Raw genomic sequence first — 20,902 nt, 5'->3', positions numbered from 1 at the left:
GTTTTTCTGTCATTAAACGAGGGGTACCAACAATTTTAACCATGTGTATAGATTATAACCTTCAGTGAATTAATTTATAAAATGGAATCACTTTATGGGGATTTCGACTATTCTGGTTTCCTGTCATTTAGTTATATTAGGGCTTCTGCATATGGTGTGTCCAATCTCATCTGGGATCTGTTCCTGCTGTCCAGCTGGAGTAATCTGCTCCCTACTTCAGCCAATTGGAAAGTACCACACCCTACTAAAGCGCAAAGCACATGGCCGGAATCTGCCAGATACAGCGTTGTTCTTCTCTGGTTCAGTCCTCTGGGCTCAGTTTGCGGATTGTGTATTTGCTTCCTGCTGTGACTGTGGCCCATTTACTGACTACTCTTGTGTCTTCTGATTCTGTATTCTATCCTTCTGGTTCTGACCCAGCTACCTGACTATTCTTCTTGCCATCTAACACCACAGAATAGCAGGTAACACCATGGTCCAAGCCTAGGGGTCCCTGTGTAAGTCCAGATCCATGTAACAGTGTTAAAGGGTGATGAGCAAGGCAATCCTTGGGATAAGGAAAGCAGATAAGATAGAGCCAAGCATGTTCAAGGTGGACATATTTTGAGCTGCCAGGTGACGCAATACATTGTGTCTAGCGATGAGCGAGTATACTCGTTGCTTGGGTGTCCTCTGTTATGATTGAGTCACCATAGGAGGCAGACACAAAAATAGAAGCTACGTCCAGAAAACCAGAGAAGTTGGCAACTATCAGATTGCAGACCCCTGAACCTATCAACACAACTAGCAGTAGCCGTGGGGGGTTCCTACGATGTCCTAGACCACTCGATCACAGCCGGAGAGATAAATAGCCTAAAGACAGAAAAGGAAATCTAAACTGCCCCAGAGCAGACCCCAAAGTAAAAGGCAGCCCCCAACATATAATGACGGTGAAGCAAGATGAAAAAACACTCACACAGATAGAAAGATAGGCTGAGCAAACGATGGGGCCCAAGCTAACTAAACAGAACAGGAAAGGAAGGTTGCTGTCTGCAATCTGCCAAAACCCTATCAAAGACATAAGCCAACAAGCTGATATGGAAAAAGACCCTGAAGCAGCTAGGCTTCAAAAACTAAATCAGCACTCAGGTATTTTCAGAAGACAGAGCTAAAGGAATTCAGCACACCCCAGCAGGGAATGGCAGAAATCCAGAAAAACAAAGCAAAACAAAGTCAAAGCACAAATGCAAAAAGCCGAGCAGAAAACTTAGCTTTAGAAGAGCAGGAATTCAGACTGGTCTCCAAAGATCCCACAGAGAAATCACCCGCAGGGCAGAAGGGCGTCGGCAGCCTTATATCCAGTCAGTAACTCCACTCAGCCAGTCATCATCATCAGACTCAGGTGTTTGATAATCAGGCTCACTACCTTTCTTTACCAGAAGAGTTCCTCGGGCCTCAGTAGTGAAGGGGAAAATGAACTCACAACAGTACCTCCCCCTTGAGGAGGGGTCACCGAACCCTCAACCACGCCACCAGGGCGATCAGGGTGAGCCCGATGAAAGGCACGCACCAATCTTTTGGCATGAATATCAGAGGCAGAGACCCAGGAATTATCCTCCTGACCATAACCCTTCCACTTAACCAAATACTGGAGTCTCTGTCTAGCCAGACGGGAATCCAGTACTTTCTCTACCTCATATTCCATGTTACCTTCAACCAATACAGGGTCTGGAGGTGCCACCCCCAGAACAACAGGTTCAACAAACCTCTTCAACAAAGATTTATGGAACACATTATGGATTTTAAATGTGACAGGAAGAGCCAAACGAAAAGAGACCGGATTAATAATCTCCAAAACCTTGTAAGGTCCAATAAATCTAGGTTTAAACTTAGGAGAAGCCACCTTCATAGCAATATTTTTTGATGATAACCACACCATATCACCAAACTTAAACTGGGGACCAATGGTCCTATGTCGGTTGGAAAACCACTGGGCCTTTTCCTGGGAGAGAGATAACTTATCCACCACTTGGTCCCAGATCTGGTGCATTCTCTCCACCACAGTGTCAACACCTGGGCAGGCAGAGGGCTCCACCTGCCCTGAAGAAAATCGAGGATGAAACCCAAAGTTACAAAAATAAGGTGACATCAAAGTGGCAGAACTAGCTCTATTATTTAAAGCAAATTCGGCCAAGGGCAAAAATGAAACCCAATCATCCTGATCAGCAGAAATAAAACATCTCAAATATGACTCCAAGGTCTGGTTTGTTCTCTCTGTCTGCCCATTGGTCTGAGGGTGAAAAGCAGAGGAGAAGGACAACTGAATTCCCATCTTGGAACAGAAAGTTCTCCAAAATCTAGACACAAACTGTACTCCTCTGTCAGATACAATGTTCTCAGGAATCCCGTGCAAGCGAACCACCTGTTGTAAAAACAGGGGCACCAACTCAGAGGAAGACGGCAACTTAGGGAGTGGTACAAGATGAACCATCTTAAAGAACCTATCACAAATCACCCAAATAACAGTCATCCTTTTAGAGACATGCATATCAGAGATGAAATCCATTGAAATATGGGTCCATGGCCTCTTGGGGACAGGCAAAGGCATCAACAACCCACTAGAGCGAGAACACGATTTAGACCGGGAGCACGTCCCACAGGACTGCACAAAATTCCTGACATCACGAGACAAGGAGGGCCACCAAAAAGACCGACTCACCAGATCTCTAGTACCAAAAATACCTGGATGACCAGCCAAAGCAGAGCAATGAACTTCAGACATCACTCTCTTCTTCCACTGGTCAGGAACACACAACTTTCCACTGGGACAACGCTCAGGTTTGTCCTCCTGGAACTCTTCCAGAGCACGTCTCAAATCGGGCGAGATGGCAGAAAGAACTACCCCTTCGCCTAAGATGGTAGCAGGCTTGGTCACCACAGGAGAATCAGCAAAGAAGCTCCTAGAGAGGGCGTCTGCCTTGACATTCTTAGTTCCAGGAAGAAAAGAAACCACAAAATCAAAACGTGTAAAAAACAAGGCCCACCTAGCCTGTCTAGGGTTCAAGCGCTTAGCCGACTCTAGGTAAATCAAATTCTTGTGGTCAGTGAGGACCACAACTTGATGCTTAGCTCCCTCCAACCAATGTCTCCACTCCTCAAATGCCCATTTCATGGCCAACAGTTCCCGATTCCCCACATCATAGTTACGTTCAGATGGAGAGAACTTTCGGGAAAAGAAAGCACAGGGAATCATTTTAGATGTTACAGGATCCTTTTGGGACAAAACAGCTCCTGCACATATCTCAGAAGCATCCACCTCTACCTGGAACGGAAGTGAGAAATCAGGTTGCCGCAAAATCGGGGCGGAGATGAATCTTCGCTTCAGCTCCTGAAAGGAAGAAACAGCCTCCTGAGACCAATTTAACACATCAGCACCCTTCTTAGTCAAATCAGTCAATGGCTTGGCAATACTAGAAAATTTTGCTATAAATTTCCGATAAAAATTAGCAAAACCCAAAAACTTCTGGAGGGCCTTCAAAGAAGTGGGCTGAACCCAATCGTAAATGGCCTGTACCTTGGACGGGTCCATTTCAATAGTTGACGGGAACAAAATAAATCCCAAAAAAGAAATCCTCTGTACTCCAAAAAGGCATTTAGATCCTTTGACATACAGGGAATTCTCCCTCAAGATCCGGAACACAGTCCGAATATGTTCCACATGAGAATCCCAATCCTTGGAGAAGATCAAAATATCATCCAGATAGATAATCAAAAATTTATCGACAAAATCTCGGAAAATATCGTTCATGAAGCACTGGAAGACAGAAGGGGCATTAGTGAGCCCAAAAGGCATCACCAGGTACTCAAAATGTCCCTCCGGAGTATTAAACGCCGTCTTCCATTCAGCCCCATGCTTAATGCGAATAAGATTATATGCCCCCCTGAGGTCAAGCTTGGTAAACCAGCAAGCACCTTTAACTCTGGAGAATAGATCAGAAATCAGGGGTAACGGATACTAATATTTAACAGTAATTTTGTTGAGGGCACGATAATCAATAAAAGGTCTTAATGATCCATCCTTTTTGGCTACAAAAAAAAACCCGGCACCTAAGGGTGATGAGGATGGTCTAATATGACCCTTCTCCAACGCCTCCTTAATATAGGATCGCATAGCCTCGTGCTCGGGTACAGATAAATTGAAGAGCCGACCCTTGGGAAATTTACACCCCGGGCTCAGTTCAATTGCACAGTCATAACTCCTATGAGGAGGCAGAGACGCAGACTCATTCTCACTAAATACATCATAAAAGTCTGCCAAATAATCAGGAACATCATGCGACTGAGGAGAGGTGGAAAACACCGGAGCCTCACTAAAGGCACACCGACAACCCCAACTCACCACAGACACAGATTTCCAATCCAAGACTGGATTATGAATTTGTAACCAGGGAAACCCCAGAACAATAGTATCATGCAGATTATGCAACACCAAAAATCTGCAATTTTCTTGATGGTCTGGGGTGACCCGCATTACCACCTGGGTCCAAAACTGAGGTTTATTTTTAGCCAAAGGAGTAGCATCAATCCCCCTCAAAGGGATAGGCATCTGCAGAGGTGTCATCGGAAATCCACAACGTTTAGCAAAATCCAAGTCCATTAGGTTTAGGGCTGCTCCCGAATCCACAAAAGTCTTGGCGGAAAATGTGGACAGGGAGCAGATCAGAGTAATAGCCAGAAGAAACTTAGGTTGAACACCACCAACAGAAAACGTGTGTCCAAAGCGTTTCTCTCGTTTAGGACAGACAGAAATAATATGCGAGGCATCTCCACAGAAAAAACACAACTTATTACGCCTTCTGAACTCCTGACGCTGCTCTCTGGAAAAAACTCTATCACATTGCATAGGTTCAGACATTTGTTCAACAGGTGGCAACACCTCTCGTGCAGCTTTGCGTTCGCGCAAACACCAATCAACCTGAATGGCTAATGACATAGAATCGTCAAGACCAGAGGGAACAGGAAATCCCACCATAGTATCTTTTACGGCTTCTGACAACCCCTTCCGAAAGAGAGCAGCCAAGGCATTATCATTCCAGGTAGTAAGTACTGCCCACTTTCAGAATTTTTGACAGTACAATTCTGCAGAATCACGTCCCTGGTTCAATGCCAGCAGGGTCTTTTCAGCCTGATCAATGGCATTAGGTTCATCATACAACAACCCCAAGGCCTGAAAAAATGCGTTCACATTAGTCAGAATAGGATCATCTGGTTTCAAAGAAAACGCCCAATCCTGGGGATCGCCACGCAGCAAAGAGATGACAATTTTAACCTGCTGCGCGGAGCTCCCTGACGAGTTAGGCTTCAAGGCAAAAAATAATTTACAATTATTTCTGAAATTCAAAAATTTAGACCGATCCCCAAAAAATACATCAGGTGTAGGAATCTTTGGTTCAGCAGCATGTGAATGAGCAAGGTAGGCGGAAATTCCCCGCACTTCCGCAGCGAACTGCTCCACACGATCAGACAATTGCTTTATCTCCATTGAGAGAAAAAAAAATTCCCCCCTACGGCCTCAGAGATATAGAGGAAAAAATATACACCCTTTTTTTTTTTTTAACAATTCTTTCCTGCTATTGAGTACTCTAGGATCTGCGGTATGGCGGGTGATTCTGCTATGATTGAGTCACCGTAGGAGGCAGACACAAAAATAGAAGCTACGTCCAGAAAACCAGAGAAGTTGGCAACTATCAGATTGCAGACCCCTGAACCTATCAACACAACTAGCAGTAGCCATGGGGGGTTCCTACGATGCCCTAGACCCCTCAATCACAGCCGGAGAGATAAATAGCCTAAAGACAGAAAAGGAAATCTAAACTGTCCCAGAGCAGACCCCAAAGTAAAAGGCAGCCCCCAACATATAATGACGGTGAAGCAAGATGAAAAAACACTCACACAGATAGAATGATAGGCTGAGCAAACGATGGGGCCCAAGCTAACTAAACAGAACAGGAAAGGAAGGTTGCTGTCTGCAATCTGCCAAAACCCTATCAAAGACATAAGCCAACAAGCTGATATGGAAAAAGACCCTGAAGCAGCTAGGCTTCAAAAACTAAATCAGCACTCAGGTATTTTCAGAAGACAGAGCTAAAGGAATTCAGCACACCCCAGCAGGGAATGGCAGAAATCCAGAAAAACAAAGCAAAACAAAGTCAAAGCACAAATGCAAAAAGCCGAGCAGAAAACTTAGCTTTAGAAGAGCAGGAATTCAGACTGGTCTCCAAGGATCCCACAGAGAAATCACCCGCAGGGCAGAAGGGTGTCAGCAGCCTTATATCCAGTCAGTAATTCCACTCAGCCAGTCATCATCATCAGACTCAGGTGTTTGATAATCAGGCTCACTACCTTTCTTTACCAGAAGAGGGAGTTCCTCGGGCCTCAGTAGTGAAGGGGAAAATGAACTCACAACAGTCCTCCGAGTATTTTGGCGTGCTCGGAGATTTATTTTTTGTCATCTCAGCTGCATGATTTGTGACTTATAGACAGGCTGAATACATGTGGGAATTCTAAACTAACGAAAATCTCCGAGCATGCCAAAATACTCGGAGGACACCCGAGCATGCTCAGGAAAACCCAAGCAACGAGTATACTCGCTCATTAATAATTGTCTCTGCGAATTATTCCAGCTAGATCTGCATTCCAATAGTTAAATGGCGCTCCTTCCCTTCTGAACACTGCCATGTGCCCAGACAGTAGTGTACAACCGTATATAGGGTATAGTGTGAAGCTGGAAAATAATTTGTAAGATCCATTTGTTTTCTATTATCCTTTGTGAATAATTTACCACCACATAAAGTGTACGGAGCAGAGTCGCATATGTACGAGGTGTACGGCGCGGAGCCATGTGTGTACGAGGTGTATGGAGCAGAGCCGCACGTGTACGAGGTGTACTGAGCAGAGCCGCACATGAGGTGTGCGGAGTGGAGCCATATGTGCATGGAGCGGAGCCGCGTGAATTCAGGGTGTACGGAGGGGAGCCGCATGTGTAGGAGGTGTATGGAGTGGAGCCGTGTTTGTACGAGGTGTACGGAATGGAGCCCTGTGTGTACAAAGTGTACAGAGCTGAGCTGTGTGTTTATGGAGCAGAGCCGCGTGTGTACGAGGTGTATGGAGCAGAACCGCATGTGTACGAAGTATATGGAGCAAAGACGCATGTGTACAAGGTTTACGGCGTGAAGCCATATGAGTAGAAGGTTTACAGAGCGTGGCCGCGTGTGTACAAGGTGTACGGAGCAGAGCTGCATGTGTACGAGGTTTACCGAGTGGAGCCGTGTGTGCAAGGTGTATGCAGCGGAACCGTGTGTGTACGAGGTATACAAAGCAGAACTGTGTGTATGAGGTGTCCCGGATCCAGTGGGACAGTCGCGATTTTGATAGTCGGCCCCGGCCGGGAGCTTACTTTTCCCCGTGGACACAGGAGTACACGGCGGAGCCCCAAAGAGAACTTTAAAATTCACACGTGACATTCCACCGGAAGCGATGTGCTAGAAGCTGACTGGAAATGAGGTAATTTCGGGAGGAGACTGTGACGGAACCATGGAGGCACTTCAGGGAATGCTTCAGATCCACCACCATGTCCCCCTCCGATAGCATGGACAGCGGGATCACCTTGGACTCAGGGAAACCGGCCATGTGAGTGGATCATGATATGTCCTGCACCGGGAGGCTCAGGTGGGCATTACAATGGGAGCCAGGCTGCTATAGTATCTTTATAGAATCTTTCTTTCTCTGTTTCTTTCTTTCTCTTTAATCTTTCTTTCTTTCTCTGTTCTTTCTTTCCCCTCTTCCTTTCTCTCTCTCTGTTCTTTCTTTCCCCTTTTTTTTTCTCTCTAATCTTTCTCTCTGTTCTTTCTTTCTTTTCTTTCTTTCTTTCTTTCTTTCTTTCTCTCTGTTCTTTCTTTCCCCTCTTCCTTTCTCTCTCTCTGTTCTTTCTTTTGCTATGTTCTTTCTCTCTCTGTTCTTTCTTTCCCCTCTTTCTCTCTCTCTAATCTTTCTTTCACTCTCTGTTCTTCCTTTCTCTCTCTCTGTTCTTTCCTATCTTTCTCTTTCTGTTCTTTCTTTCTCTCTGTTCTTTCTCTCTCTGTTCTCTTTCTTTTTCTTTCTCTCTGTTCTTTCTGTACCATCTTTCTTTCTTTCCCATCTCTCTCTGTTCTTTCTTTCTTTCCCCTCTTTCTTTCTCTGTTCTTTATTTCTTTCCTCTCTCTCCATTTTCTTTTCTCTCTCTCTGGTCTTTCTTGTCCTCAGTACCAGCTACTGTGCCCTCAGTACCAGTCTGTGTGATCAGCAGTGCCAAATGGGTGTGTTTTGGGCATGGACATGGGTGTGGCTAGTTGTGAAATGGGTGTGGTTGGGGCGTGGCCTAAAATTTGCTGCAAGCCTTTGTCCCTCTTTCCCGTCTTCAAAAGTTGGGAGGTATGGTATAAGAGCAGGCCTCAAGGGGATCCTTGCCTAGTTTGGGTATGACTTTAATTTGTTTCTTTAGATCTTTCTGGTATGACCCTCGTTAAGTGAATGGTGTTGTAATAATTTGTTAGCAGAGGGGAGATATGCTCCCTGAGGGCCCTATAAAACTCCCCACTAAATCCGTCTGGACCTGGTGCTTTCCCATTTTGAAGATGACTTATGGTTTGTTTCACCTCTCTTGTTTTTCTGCATTAATTACATCTTGTTCTTGTGTTAGCTCTGAAAGAGTGACTTGTTGGAGGAATTCTTTTGGTAAATTAGTATGGGAGGGTTTATATAATTCTTTGTAAAAGTTTTGTAGTGTTTCATTGATTTTTCTGGGGTCGGAGGTTACAGTTCCCTGGCCATCTCTTAATCTATCAATTGGATTCACCTGCAGACGCCCTTTTGCCAGCAATTTTCACGCTTTTTTCCTTTCATGAACTGGGGGTGTTTGGTTGCCTCTAGTTCATCATGAGATTTATTAGATCCCACTTTCTAGTTCCGGTTTGGAACTTGCAGCTCTCTGGCACCCCCCTTAACCTCAGTTCAGTCAGAGAACTACACCTAGGATAAGTAGTTGCCAGAAGGGCCGCCTTGCTGTGCACTGGCTATTGGGTACCCTGCAGTGAGGGTGCTATAACTATTCCCAGTCTCAGGCAGGAAATCCACTTATGAATCTCCGTCCATCACTGCCAGAGTCTCCCCAAAGCCCAGAACACTTTGCTGCCACCAGCTCCTGATTTTATGGTTAATAATGGGTCAGGAGCCAACCCAATCAGTAGCACTGACTTAGTCGGAGGTAGTGGCAATAATTTATTAGATAAAGGAAAACAAAGCTAGTAAATATTATAGCTTTTACTCCAAAAAGAAATAGGCAGTGTTTACAAAAGAATAAAGATATTACAAATGAGACAATTACAATATATACAGACAATTATAAAACAAAAGGGATTAAAGTGAAAACTTACATATTTCAGTTACTGGCAAGCCATGTGGAGTGCGGGAGGGGAGACGTCCCAATGCATCAGGTCAGGTTGCACAGCCTCTGGCAGCTGACTTCCCAGGCAAAGACCCTGTCCTAAGTGAGCTTCAATATATTTATGCCCTCTGTCCATGACATCTCTGAGGTAGCGGAGCTATGGAATGTACTCCCCTTTTCCAAAGTTACTAAGAACTTACTAAAATCTCATAACCGTCATAACTTGGGCTGCTAGGCTCGTAGGATGACAGCAAGACTATCAGTTTTCCGAGTATGAGATTGGCGTTAATTTGAGCCCAAACATGAAGTAGTTGTATGACCCGGATCAGGAGAAATCCATTTCTTGGATTCTGCTGATCCCGGGGCATAGAAAACTCACTGGTGTGTAGTTCTACTGATGCACATTCCAAAAATGTAACTTTCACCACTATATCACTTAATCGGTGCCATTATATTTTAAGTTGAATGACACTGTCCAGAGACAAAGAAACAAGTGCTTCCGGGTAAACCGGATTTAGCTGGTCATAGAGCTATTCTTTGTGTGGCTGGCACACACTAGGGTCTCGCGTTACAGCTGTATACAGGGGAGAGTGAGGGAGGAGGAATTCTAGCAGGGAGAAAGAGGGGCTTGCAGACATGTGCCTGCAGGGCTTTGTGTGTGTCCTCTATGCAAACCTAATGGGGGCAGGGAAGCGTCTGTGTGCTGAGCTGGGATGTCATTTACAAAACCAAGAAGATGTAGCAGAGCTATGTGTGCGTGGCTAGCACAATAAAGAAAAAATAGATCATATTTCCTCAGTTCCCATATCTCAGCAATTCAACCTCCTGCCTAGAGTGGAACAGATGCTCCCTACTATCAATACACGCTTCAAACTCTTGTTTGGCCAGCTTCCATTGTCCCCAGTTTTGAGTTGTAGGGCTCTGCAAGAACTCTGTATACAGATTTCTAAGCTTTACACTAAAATCTGAGTATTTTTCCGCTATTCTTTTTCTTTAGTGAGGCCACAAACATCATAATTTTGCCTCTTAGCACCCTTTTTGCCATATTTGATCCTTGTTATCCCACTGAAATTCTTCCCTCCAGCCCCGTAATTAATTTGTCATTAAATCCCTCATCTTTTGTAAGTTAAGCTGGAAATTTAAATATGTAATGTGTTCCTTTTATCTGGTTATCCACCAATTCCATATCCTCCGGAGCATGGTCAGATATGACCAGGTCATGGATCTCCATTGACTTCATTCTCTTTAATAGTCTCTCCGAGATCAACAGATAGTCTATCCTTGACCAGGATTGGTGGGCTTGAGAGAAGTAGGTAAACTCTCTATCCTCTGGATGTTACCAACACCAAACATCTCTCAATCCAGTTTGTTCAAGGAAGGAGGGGAGAACAGTCTCTCTATTTGGAGGGATCAGACTCTGGCTTTTTCTGTCCTCCTCCTCATTGTGAACAGTATTCATGTCTTCCCCAGGAATTATCAAAGGGGAGTTGTCCAAGACAATTTTCCTCTCCAGGTAATTAAAGAAGACTTTGAACCATTAGGACCATATACATTGTAGATTGAATAGATTTCTCCTCCATGCTCTATGGTCATAGAATCATAGAGTTGGAAGGGACCTCCTGGGCCATCTGGTCCAACCCCCTGTTCAAAGCAGGGGGTTGGACCCAAACCCATCTCCCCTGATCATCACACTCCTGGGACAGCAGATTAAATGCAAAATTACGATGGAATAGTATCACTTCCCCTGCGTGTCTACCTTGAGCTGCCGAGCCCACTACTTTCCCCACCCACAACTTGCTGAGCCTAAAAAAATCCCCACTAGCGTTTATACGATGCAGCGCTTGGCGCCACTAAGCCCCGCCCCTTCTGGTATCGCCGCCTACTATCGCACATGCACGCATGCGATCGGCGCACCCTATCTTTAGCATAGGGTGCGCAGATCGTGTGCTGGCCGTGCGCTAGTAGGATTTCAGCATGCGCTGCGCACTCTTGAAAGTGTGCCGAGCACGCCAAAATGCAACATGGTGCGTTCGGCGCACACCGGCGCACCTTCAAAAGTGCGCAGCGCACGCTAAAATCCTACTAGCGCACGGTCAGCGCACGATCTGCACACCCTATGCTAAAGATAGGGTACGCCGATCGCATGCGTGCATGTGCGATAGTAGGTGGCGATACCGGATGGGGCGGACAGGGAGCCGGCAGGGTGCGGGGCTTAGCGGCGCCGAGCGCTGCATCATGTAAACGCTAGTGTGAAACTAGCCTTAGATGGGTTTCTTGAAGCAATACAATATCTGGTGAGATATTCAGATGCCTCAGTATACCACTAATAGCGTTGTGGACTTTGCTTTTTTCTGAGGAAGTAAGAACCACCAAAAATAAGGGGGTCTGAATACTTTCTGTACCCACTGCATAAATAGAGGGAAGTCTCCACAGGTTAATAGAATCTATGGTATATATGTACATCAAACACATGAGATCACTTATACACAGACACACTGTTCACTATAATTATAATATATACAGTATATTGTATATAATTATAGTGAACAGTGTGTCTGTGTATAAGTGATCTCATGTGTTTGATGTACATATATATACGGTGGATTCTATTAACCTGTGGAGACTTTCCTCTATTTATGCAGTGGGTACAGAAAGTATTCAGACCCCTTTAAATTTTTCACTCTTTCTTTCATTGCAGCTATTTGGTAAATTCAAAAAAGTGCATTTTTTCTCATTAATGTTCACGCTGCACCCCATCTTGATTGAAAAAAACAGAAATGTAGAAATTTTTGCAAATTTATTAGCCCCTTAACCTCCAAGGGTGGTTTGCACGTTAATGACTGGGCCAATTTTATACAATTCTGACCACTGTCCATTTATGAGGTAATAACTCTGGAATGCTTCCATGGATCCCCGTGATTCTGACATTGTTTTCTCGTGACATATTGTACTTCATGTTAGTGGTAAAATTTATTTAATATAACTTGCGTTTATTTGTGAAAAAAATGGAAATTTGGCCAAAATTTTGAAAATTTCGCAATTTTCCAACTTTGAATTTTCATGCCCTTAAACCACAGAGATATGGCACACAAAATACTTAATAAGTAAAATTTCCCATATGTTTACTTTACATCAGCACAATTTTGGAACCAAAATTTTTTTTAGGAAGTTATAAGGGTTAAAAGTTGACCAGTGATTTCTCATTTTTACAACACTATTTTTTTTTAGGGACAACATCACATTTGAAGTCACTTTGAGGGGTCTATATGATAGAAAATACCCAAAAGTGACACCATTCTAAAAAACTGCACCCCTCAAGGTGCTCAAAACCACATTCAAGAAGTTTATTAACCCTTCAGGTGCTTCACAGGAATTTTTTGAATGTTTTTTGAAAAATGAACATTTAACTTTTTTTACAAAAAAATTAATTCAGGTCCAATTTTTTTATTTTACCAAGGGTAACAGGAGAAATTAGACCCCAAAAGTTATTGTACAATTTGTCCTGAGTACGCTGATACCCCATATGTGGGGGGAGCCACTATTTCGGTGCATGGCAGAGCACAGAAGGGAAGGAGCGCAATTTGACTTTTTCAACGCAAAATAGGCTGAAATTGAGATCGGACGCCATGTTGCGTTTGGAGAGCCCCTGATGTACCTAAACAGTGGAAACCCCCCACAAGTGACCCAATTTTGGAAACTAGACCCCCAAGGAACTTATCTAGATGTGTGGAGAGAACTTTGAGTTTCCAAGTGCTTCAGAAGTTTACAGCCGTAAAATTAAAAAATCATATTTTTTCCACAAAAATGATCTTTTCACCCCCCAATTTTTATATTAACAGGACCCCAAAAGTTATTGTGCAATTTGTCCTGAGTACGCTGATACCCCATATGTGGGGGCAAACCACTGTTTGGGGCGCATGGCAGAGCTCGGAAGGTAAGGAGTGCCGTTTGACTTTTTCAACACAGAATTGGCTGGACGCCATGTCGCACTTGGAGAGCCCCTGATGTGCCTGAACAGTGAACCCCCCACAAATGAAACCATTTTGGAAACTAGACCCCCCATGGAACTTATCTAGATGTGTGGTGAGTACTTTGAACCCCCAAAAGCTTCACAGAAGTTTATAACGTACAGCCGTAAAATTAAAAAATCATATTTTTCAACAAAAATGTGCAAATTGCCTCTTCAGAGAAAAAGAGGACTTGAACTCTATAGTGCCACCTGTTGGTAGTAGCAATCCTGCAAGTCACAATCAAAACTTTAACGAGTCTTGTAATATGACTTAGGATAAAATGATCTTTTCACCCCCAATTTTTATTTTCCCAAGGGTAGCAAGACCCCAAAATTTATTGTGCTATTGTCCTGAGTACGCTGATGTCACGATCCCGCCGCTGACACCATTAAGTCACGGACAGAGGGATGCGATGCACTGCCAACACACGATCACAGGCACAGTGGGGCTTATCTTAGTTATCCCACCGCTGTCACCATGTGATAAAAAAACAGCAAGCTAGGCTTGCCCTAACAATTTATCACATGGGGGTTATTTTGGTTGTCCCAACACTGCCCACAATACTTCACAAAACTTTTCAGTTCCACTTTGGAACTCGCAGCTCTCTGGTGCCCCTTACCCTCAGGTCAGCAAGGGAACTACACCTGGGATAATTTGTCACTGGCCGGCTGCTTCAATGAGGTCTGGCCACCCAGCATGCTGCAGTGAGGGAATTATAAAATGCTCTGGCCACAGCCACCCAATAGCTTATAAAACCCCTTCCGTCACTCTCAGCTGTACCCAGGGCCCAGATCACACCTTGCTGCCACCAGCTCCAAAGCTTCTCTGATTAAGTTATAAACTTAATAGAGGGGTTTGAAGCCAACCCAATTCAGTAGCAATTATCTTAAAGGCACGTGTTCGTTTTTAGAGCATGAAGACAGACTAATAAAGTTATCATTTATTCCCCAAAAGGGGGCAGTGATTACACAGATAAAAAAAGTTATAAATTTGAGACATTAGGTATGTATAATACAAATATAAATGGGATTAACATTGGGATCAACACTTACAGTTGCTTAATGGTCTTTAGGCTAACCATGTGGGGAGAGGCATAGCCACAAATCTCCCTGCATCTGGGGTCCTTTCAGCATGGGCTCTGCAGTTCGAATGCCTGATTTTTGGGAGGGAATACCTTATAGCTTTGGATTTGTGACATCATAAAAGAGGCGGTCTAGGGATGTTCTAGCTATAACTTTTATTTTTTTTGCTAATGACACTGTATGGCGGCTCATTTTTTGCAGGACAAGATGACGTTTTCAGCGTTTATTTATATCCATCTTTTTGATCGCATGTTATTCCACTTTTTGCTTGGCGGTATGATGATAAAGCATTCTTAGCCTTGTTTGTTTAATGGGTTCAATAAAGGGGTTAATTAGTGGGAGTTTTATAGAGCGGGTCGTTACGGACGTGGCGATACTAAATATGTGTACTTTTTTTATTTACATAAAGAAATGAATTTATTGAGGAATATTTTTTTCTTTATTTAGGAATTTTTAAAAAATTATTTTTACACATGTTAATTTTTTTTTTTACTTTTTCACTTTTTCCCAGGGTATAACATTACTATATTGTGTCAGAGTGTACGAGGCTTCTGACAAGCCACCTCCCTGCAGGACCCCGCGGCCATCTTGGACCCAGGGACCTGTAGGGAGGAGGCCCAAGGAACAATGTGATCATATTGCATTGGTCTGAGGGTCTCATGGAAGCACGCAAGGAACCCCTTCCCTGCGCGATGCTTCCCTATGTCACAGGAACACTGCAATCATGTTTGATCGCAGTGTGCCAGGGGTTAATATGACGGGAGCAGTCCATGACTGCTCCTGGCACATAGTGCCAGTTGTGATAATCAGTTGACACTCGGCTGCGATCAACCGCACTTTCTCTGTGAACGTGGCTGATCGCGTATGATGTACTATTCTGTCCATGGGAATGATCATTTCCGGTGACTACCTCTTGAAGCTCGCCAAGGTTGTGCAAAGCAGTCATCGAAGCAAAAGATGACTACTTTGAAGAACCTAGAATATAAGACATATTTTCAGTTGTTTCACACTTTTTTGTTAATTATATAATTCCACATGTGTTAATTCAAAGTTTCGATGCCTTCAGAGTGAATCCACAATTTTCATAGTCATGAAAATAAAGAAAACTCTTTGAATGAGGTGTGTCCAAACTTGGTCTGTACTGTACATCACCTCACTCTATACATTGAACTTTGGGGTACATGTTTTTTCTATTAGTCACCTATTGATTAACCTTAAGGGGGTGAATTATGGGTATAGTTTTATATTTGGAACTAATAAAGTTTAGTTTTATCCTTTTAGCAGCAAACATGAGGAATGACAAGAGACAACCCATTTAAGAAGATTCTATTTTGGTTAAAACTATTCCAACACTATGAACATAAAAGACTTTTCCCCTATGTGACATCTCTGATGTTTATTAACAGTTGATTTCCAAGTAAAATATTTCCCACATTAAGAAAATGAAAATGGCTTCTCCTCTGTGTGACTGCTCTGATGTCTAACGAGAATTGCTTTCCGGTTAAAACATTTCCCACATTCTGAACAGGTAAAAAGGCTTCTCCCCTGTGTGTGTTCTTTGATGGCAATCAAGATCTATTTTCCATTTAAAACATTTCCCACATTCTGAACATGGATATGGCTTCTCTGCTGTGTGAATTCTCTCATGTGTATCAAGACTTGAATTCTCAGTAAAACATTTCCCACATTCTGAACATGAAAAAAGCTTCTCTCCTATGTGAGTTCTCTGGTGATCAACCAAATTTGACTTCTGGTTAAAACATTTCCCACAATCTGAACAGGAAAAAGGCTTCTCCCCCGTGTGAGTTCTATGCTGAGTAACAAAATGTGATTTATCTGCAAAACATTTCCCACATTCTGAACATGAAAAAAGCTTCTCTCCTATGTGAGTTCTCTGGTGATCAACCAAATTTGACTTCTGGTTAAAACATTTCCCACAATCTGAACAGGAAAAAGGCTTCTCCCCCGTGTGAGTTCTATGCTGAGTAACAAAATGTGATTTATCTGCAAAACATTTCCCACATTCTGAACATGAAAAAGGCTTCTCTCCTGTGAGTTCTTTGGTGCTTAACAAGATCCCCTTTCTGGTTAACACATTTCCCACATTCTGAAGAGGAAAAAGGCTTCTCCCCTGTGTGAGTTCTATGGTGATTAACCAAATCTGATTTCTGGTTAAAACATTTCCCACATTCTGAAGAGGAAAAAGGCTTCTTCCCTGTGTGAGTTGTATGGTAAGTAACAAAATGTGATTTATCTGCAAAACATTTCCCACAGTCTGAATAGGAAAAAGGCTTCTCCCCTGTGTGCATTCTCTGGTAACAAAATAAGATTTCTTGTTAAAAAATTTCCCACAATCTATGATGTTTATTAACAGTTGATTTCCAAGTAAAATATTTCCCACATTAAGAAAATGAAAATGGCTTCTCGTCTGTGTGAGGTCTCTGATGTCTAACAAGAATCGCTTTCCGGTTAAAACATTTCCCACATTCTGAACAGGAAAAAAGGCTTCTCTCCTGTGTGCGATCTTTGATGGCGATCAAGATCTATTTACCATTTAAAACATTTCCCACATTCTGAACATGAATATGGCTTCTCTGCTGTGTGAATTCTCTTATGTGTAACAAGACTTGAAATCTGAGTAAAACATTTCCCACATTCTGAACATCAAAAAGGTTTTTCTCCTGTGTGAGTTCTTTGGTGCTTAGCAAGAACCCCTTTCTGGTTAAAACATTTCCCACATTCTGAACAGGAAAAAGGCTTCTCCCCTTTGTGAGTTCTATGGTGAGTAACAAAATGTGATTTATCTGCAAAACATTTCCCACATTCTGAACAGGAAAAAGGCTTCTCCCCTGTGTGAATTCTCTGGTGTTTAACTAAATTTGATTTCTGGTTAAAACATTTCCCACATTCTGAACAGGAAAAAGGCTTCTCCCCTGTGTGAGTTCTCTGATGTTTAACAAAATGTGATTTCCGGTTAAAACATTTCCCACAATCTGAACAGGAAAAAGGCTTCTCCCTTCTGTGAGTTCTCTGGTGTTTAACAAAATATGATTTCTGCTTAAAACATTTCCCACAATCTGAACAGGAAAAAGGCTTCTCCCCAGTGTGAATTCTATGGTGATCAACCAAATCTGATTTCTGGTTAAAACATTTCCCACATTCTGAACAGGAAAAAGGCTTCTCCCCTGTGTGAGTTCTCTGGTGTTTAACAAAATGTGATTTCTGGTTAAAACATTTCCCACAATATGAACAGGAAAAAGGCTTCTCCCCTGTGTGAGTTCTCTGGTGTCTAACCAAACTTGATTTCTGGTTAAAACATTTCCCACATTCTGAACAGGAAAAAGGCTTCTCCCCTGTGTGAGTTCTCTGGTGTTTAACAAAATATGATTTCTGCTTAAAACATTTCCCACAATCTGAACAGGAAAAAGGCTTCTCCCCTGTGTGAGTTCTCTGGTGTTTAACCAAATTTGATTTCTGGTTAAAACATTTCCCACATTCTGAACAGGAAAAAGGCTTCTCCCCTGTGTGAGTTCTATGATGATTAACCAAATCTGATTTCTGGTTAAAACATTTCCCACATTCTGAACAGGAAAAAGGCTTCTCCCCTGTGTGAGTTCTATGGTGAGTGGCAAAATGTAATTTATCTGCAAAACATCTCCCACATTCTGAACAGGAAAAAGGCTTCTCCCCTGTGTGCATTCTCTGGTGTGTAACAAAATGAGATTTGTTGTTAAAAGATTTCCCGCAATCTGAACAAGAAAATGAATTTTTTGCTTTAGGAGCAGTTTGTTTTTTAATGCCTCTTTTGTGACTTTGAGTTTCCTTAGTAGTCAGTAATGAATCAGAAGATGGGACCTGTTTCATAGGATCAGATGACAGATCTTTGCTGTGAATGGATGATGGTATATCTGGAGTAATAGCAATCACTTCAGTTGTATCTTGTAGGATCTCAAGATCATCAGATTTAAAAATTAAAGATGTCAGCTGTTCTTTTGAACTCCTGTTACAGTCATCTGCCAAGACAAAGAACAATTTTCTTTCATGAAATATCATTGAGTTTTATATTTTTGAACATTTCTACTTAAAGAAGTTGCCCACTACTGTAATTTTTTTTCATAAATCTTGTTATTATGTGCCACTAAAAACATCCACTGTGTTTATTTTAGCAATATTACCTTTTATGATGCTCTAGCAGCACAATTTCAGTGCTGGCTCCAGGTCTCATGGGCTTAATCGACAACTTCCTTTCTCCCAACTTACTGTGCTCTAATACTACAAGTTCCATGATGCATTGCACTGGCCTGTAAGCCAGCACCTAGCACACCCAAACCCCTCCCTCCTCTCTCTTCAATCTGAAGCATCTTATTGTAAGGGTCTGTGCACACGTTGTGGATTCTACTGTAGATCCGCAGTGGATTTGGCCCTGCGGATCCGCAGCAGATTCTCCTGCGTTGTACAGTACCATTATAGTCAATGTAAAACAAAAACCGCTGTGCACATGGTGCAGAAAAATCCGCAGCATAAACGCTGAGGGTTCATTTCTGCAGCATGTCAATTCTTTGTGCGGATTCCGCAGCGTTTTACACCTGCTCCATTATAAGAATCTGCAGGTGTCAAAAAGCAGGTGAAAGCCGCACAAAATCCACTATAAATCCGCAGGTGAAATGCCGGTCATTTTACCTGCGGATATAACAAAATCCACACAGAAAAATCCGCAGCACAATCCGCCACGTGTTCACATAAAACACATTGCAAGCATCATGAGCGCACACACACAGGAGCGTGCACAGACACAGACGTTCTTAATAATAAGTCCCCGTGTACACACCGTTATAGTGCTGAGAGCTATAAGGCTGTGTGCACACCGGGCGGATTCCAGGGCGGATTATTCCACACAGAATCCGCAGCTCTTGGCAGATAATGCAGGTGCGTTATTGATGCGCTTTTCATGTGTTTTTTCATGTTTTTCACATACAGATTGCTATGAGTTTTTGTAAGCCAAATAAAGGTATGTTATTTAACAAAAAATGATTTGTGATGTCATTTCTGTCCGACCTCCTCTTTTACATTTGTCCAACCCACACTCCATTACACACACAGATAGAGAGATATGGGATAGATAGATAAATAAATAGATACAGATATGGGATAGATAGATATGGGATAGATAGATCCATATATCTATCTATCCATATATCTATCTATACTATCTATAGATATATCCATAGATATTTCCAGATATTTCTATAGATATTTCCATATCCATGTTTATTAATGAACAATGTTTCATTTTAAAAAATAAAAAAAAATGGCGTGGGCTACCACGCAATTTTCTGTGCCAGAGGGTGAAAGCCGACGGCCAGGGGACAATATTTGTAGCCTGGGAAGGGGATAATACCCATGGCCTTTTCCCAGGCTATGAATATCAGCCGGCAGCTGTCTTCATAGCCTTTACTGGCTATTAAAATAGGAGACCCCCCAAAAAATGACATGGGGTCCCACACAATTTTATAGCCAGAAAGGCTACGCAGACAGCTGCGGGCTGATATTCATAGCATAGGAAAGGGCCATAGATATTGGACCCCCCTGGCTACAAATACCAGCCCGCAGTCGCCCCAGAAATGGCGCATCTATAAGATGCGCCAATTCTGGCACTTAGCCCCTCTCTTCCCACTCCCATGTAACGGTGGGATATGGGGTAATAAGGGGTTAATGTCAGCTTGCTATTGGAAAATGGCCCAGTTAATAATGGAGAGGCGTCAATAAGACACCTATCCATTATTAACCTTATAGTAATAAAGGGTTAAAAAAACACACACACAAGAATAAAGTATTTTAATGAAATAAAACACAACATGGAATTCATATTTTTTTTGCACGCCCAGATCCAAGCGATGCCCTTGGTCTCCTGTAATAAAAAGTAATGAAATAAACAAGCAAACCGTATACTCCCTGTCCGACACAGTCCAATTAATAACAAGTGTCCCACGACGATCTCCCCTACAGAACAGTGACATCAGGTGAGTGGGCCTCCCAGTGATGAACTGACAGGAGGCAATGGCTCCTGCAGTGCATCACTGAGGTTACATGAGTTCAGGCTCTCACTTTACAGCAATGCTGCATGAGAATTAGGATTATGGTTAGGGTTACGGGACCTCTTTCCCGGCGGCGGAGGGATACACAGCGGAGGATTACCTCTGCCTGTCATTTCATTGCTGGGGCCCCTGGAGAGCGGTCGTATCAGCTGATGCGACTGCTCTATATGGGAGATAGTCTTTGGACCCTCGTTATTACCTGGACTACAGCGGAAAGGTGAGTATAGGTTGCTTTATTATTTTATTTTTATTACA

The 20,902-nt window shown here is 42.9% G+C and overlaps 1 protein-coding gene and 1 pseudogene across 1 annotated transcript in view; one reads left to right on the top strand and one right to left on the bottom strand.

Moving 5' to 3' along the window:
• Positions 1 to 20,902, top strand: part of LOC141076815 (uncharacterized) — a 918,929-nt gene that overhangs the window by 259,693 nt on the left and 638,334 nt on the right. The gene's annotated exons all lie outside the window — the stretch shown is intronic.
• The window catches only part of LOC141076831 (uncharacterized), a 91,073-nt pseudogene continuing 85,475 nt past the window's right edge, over positions 15,305 to 20,902 (bottom strand).

Source organism: Dendrobates tinctorius, unplaced genomic scaffold, assembly GCF_039654945.1.
Source record: "Dendrobates tinctorius isolate UK_male_01 unplaced genomic scaffold, ASM3965494v1 ptg000430l, whole genome shotgun sequence".
NCBI lineage: Eukaryota > Metazoa > Chordata > Amphibia > Anura > Dendrobatidae > Dendrobates > Dendrobates tinctorius.
The sequence above is the reverse complement of the archived record's forward strand: the minus strand, read 5'-3'. Positions and strand labels throughout refer to the sequence as shown.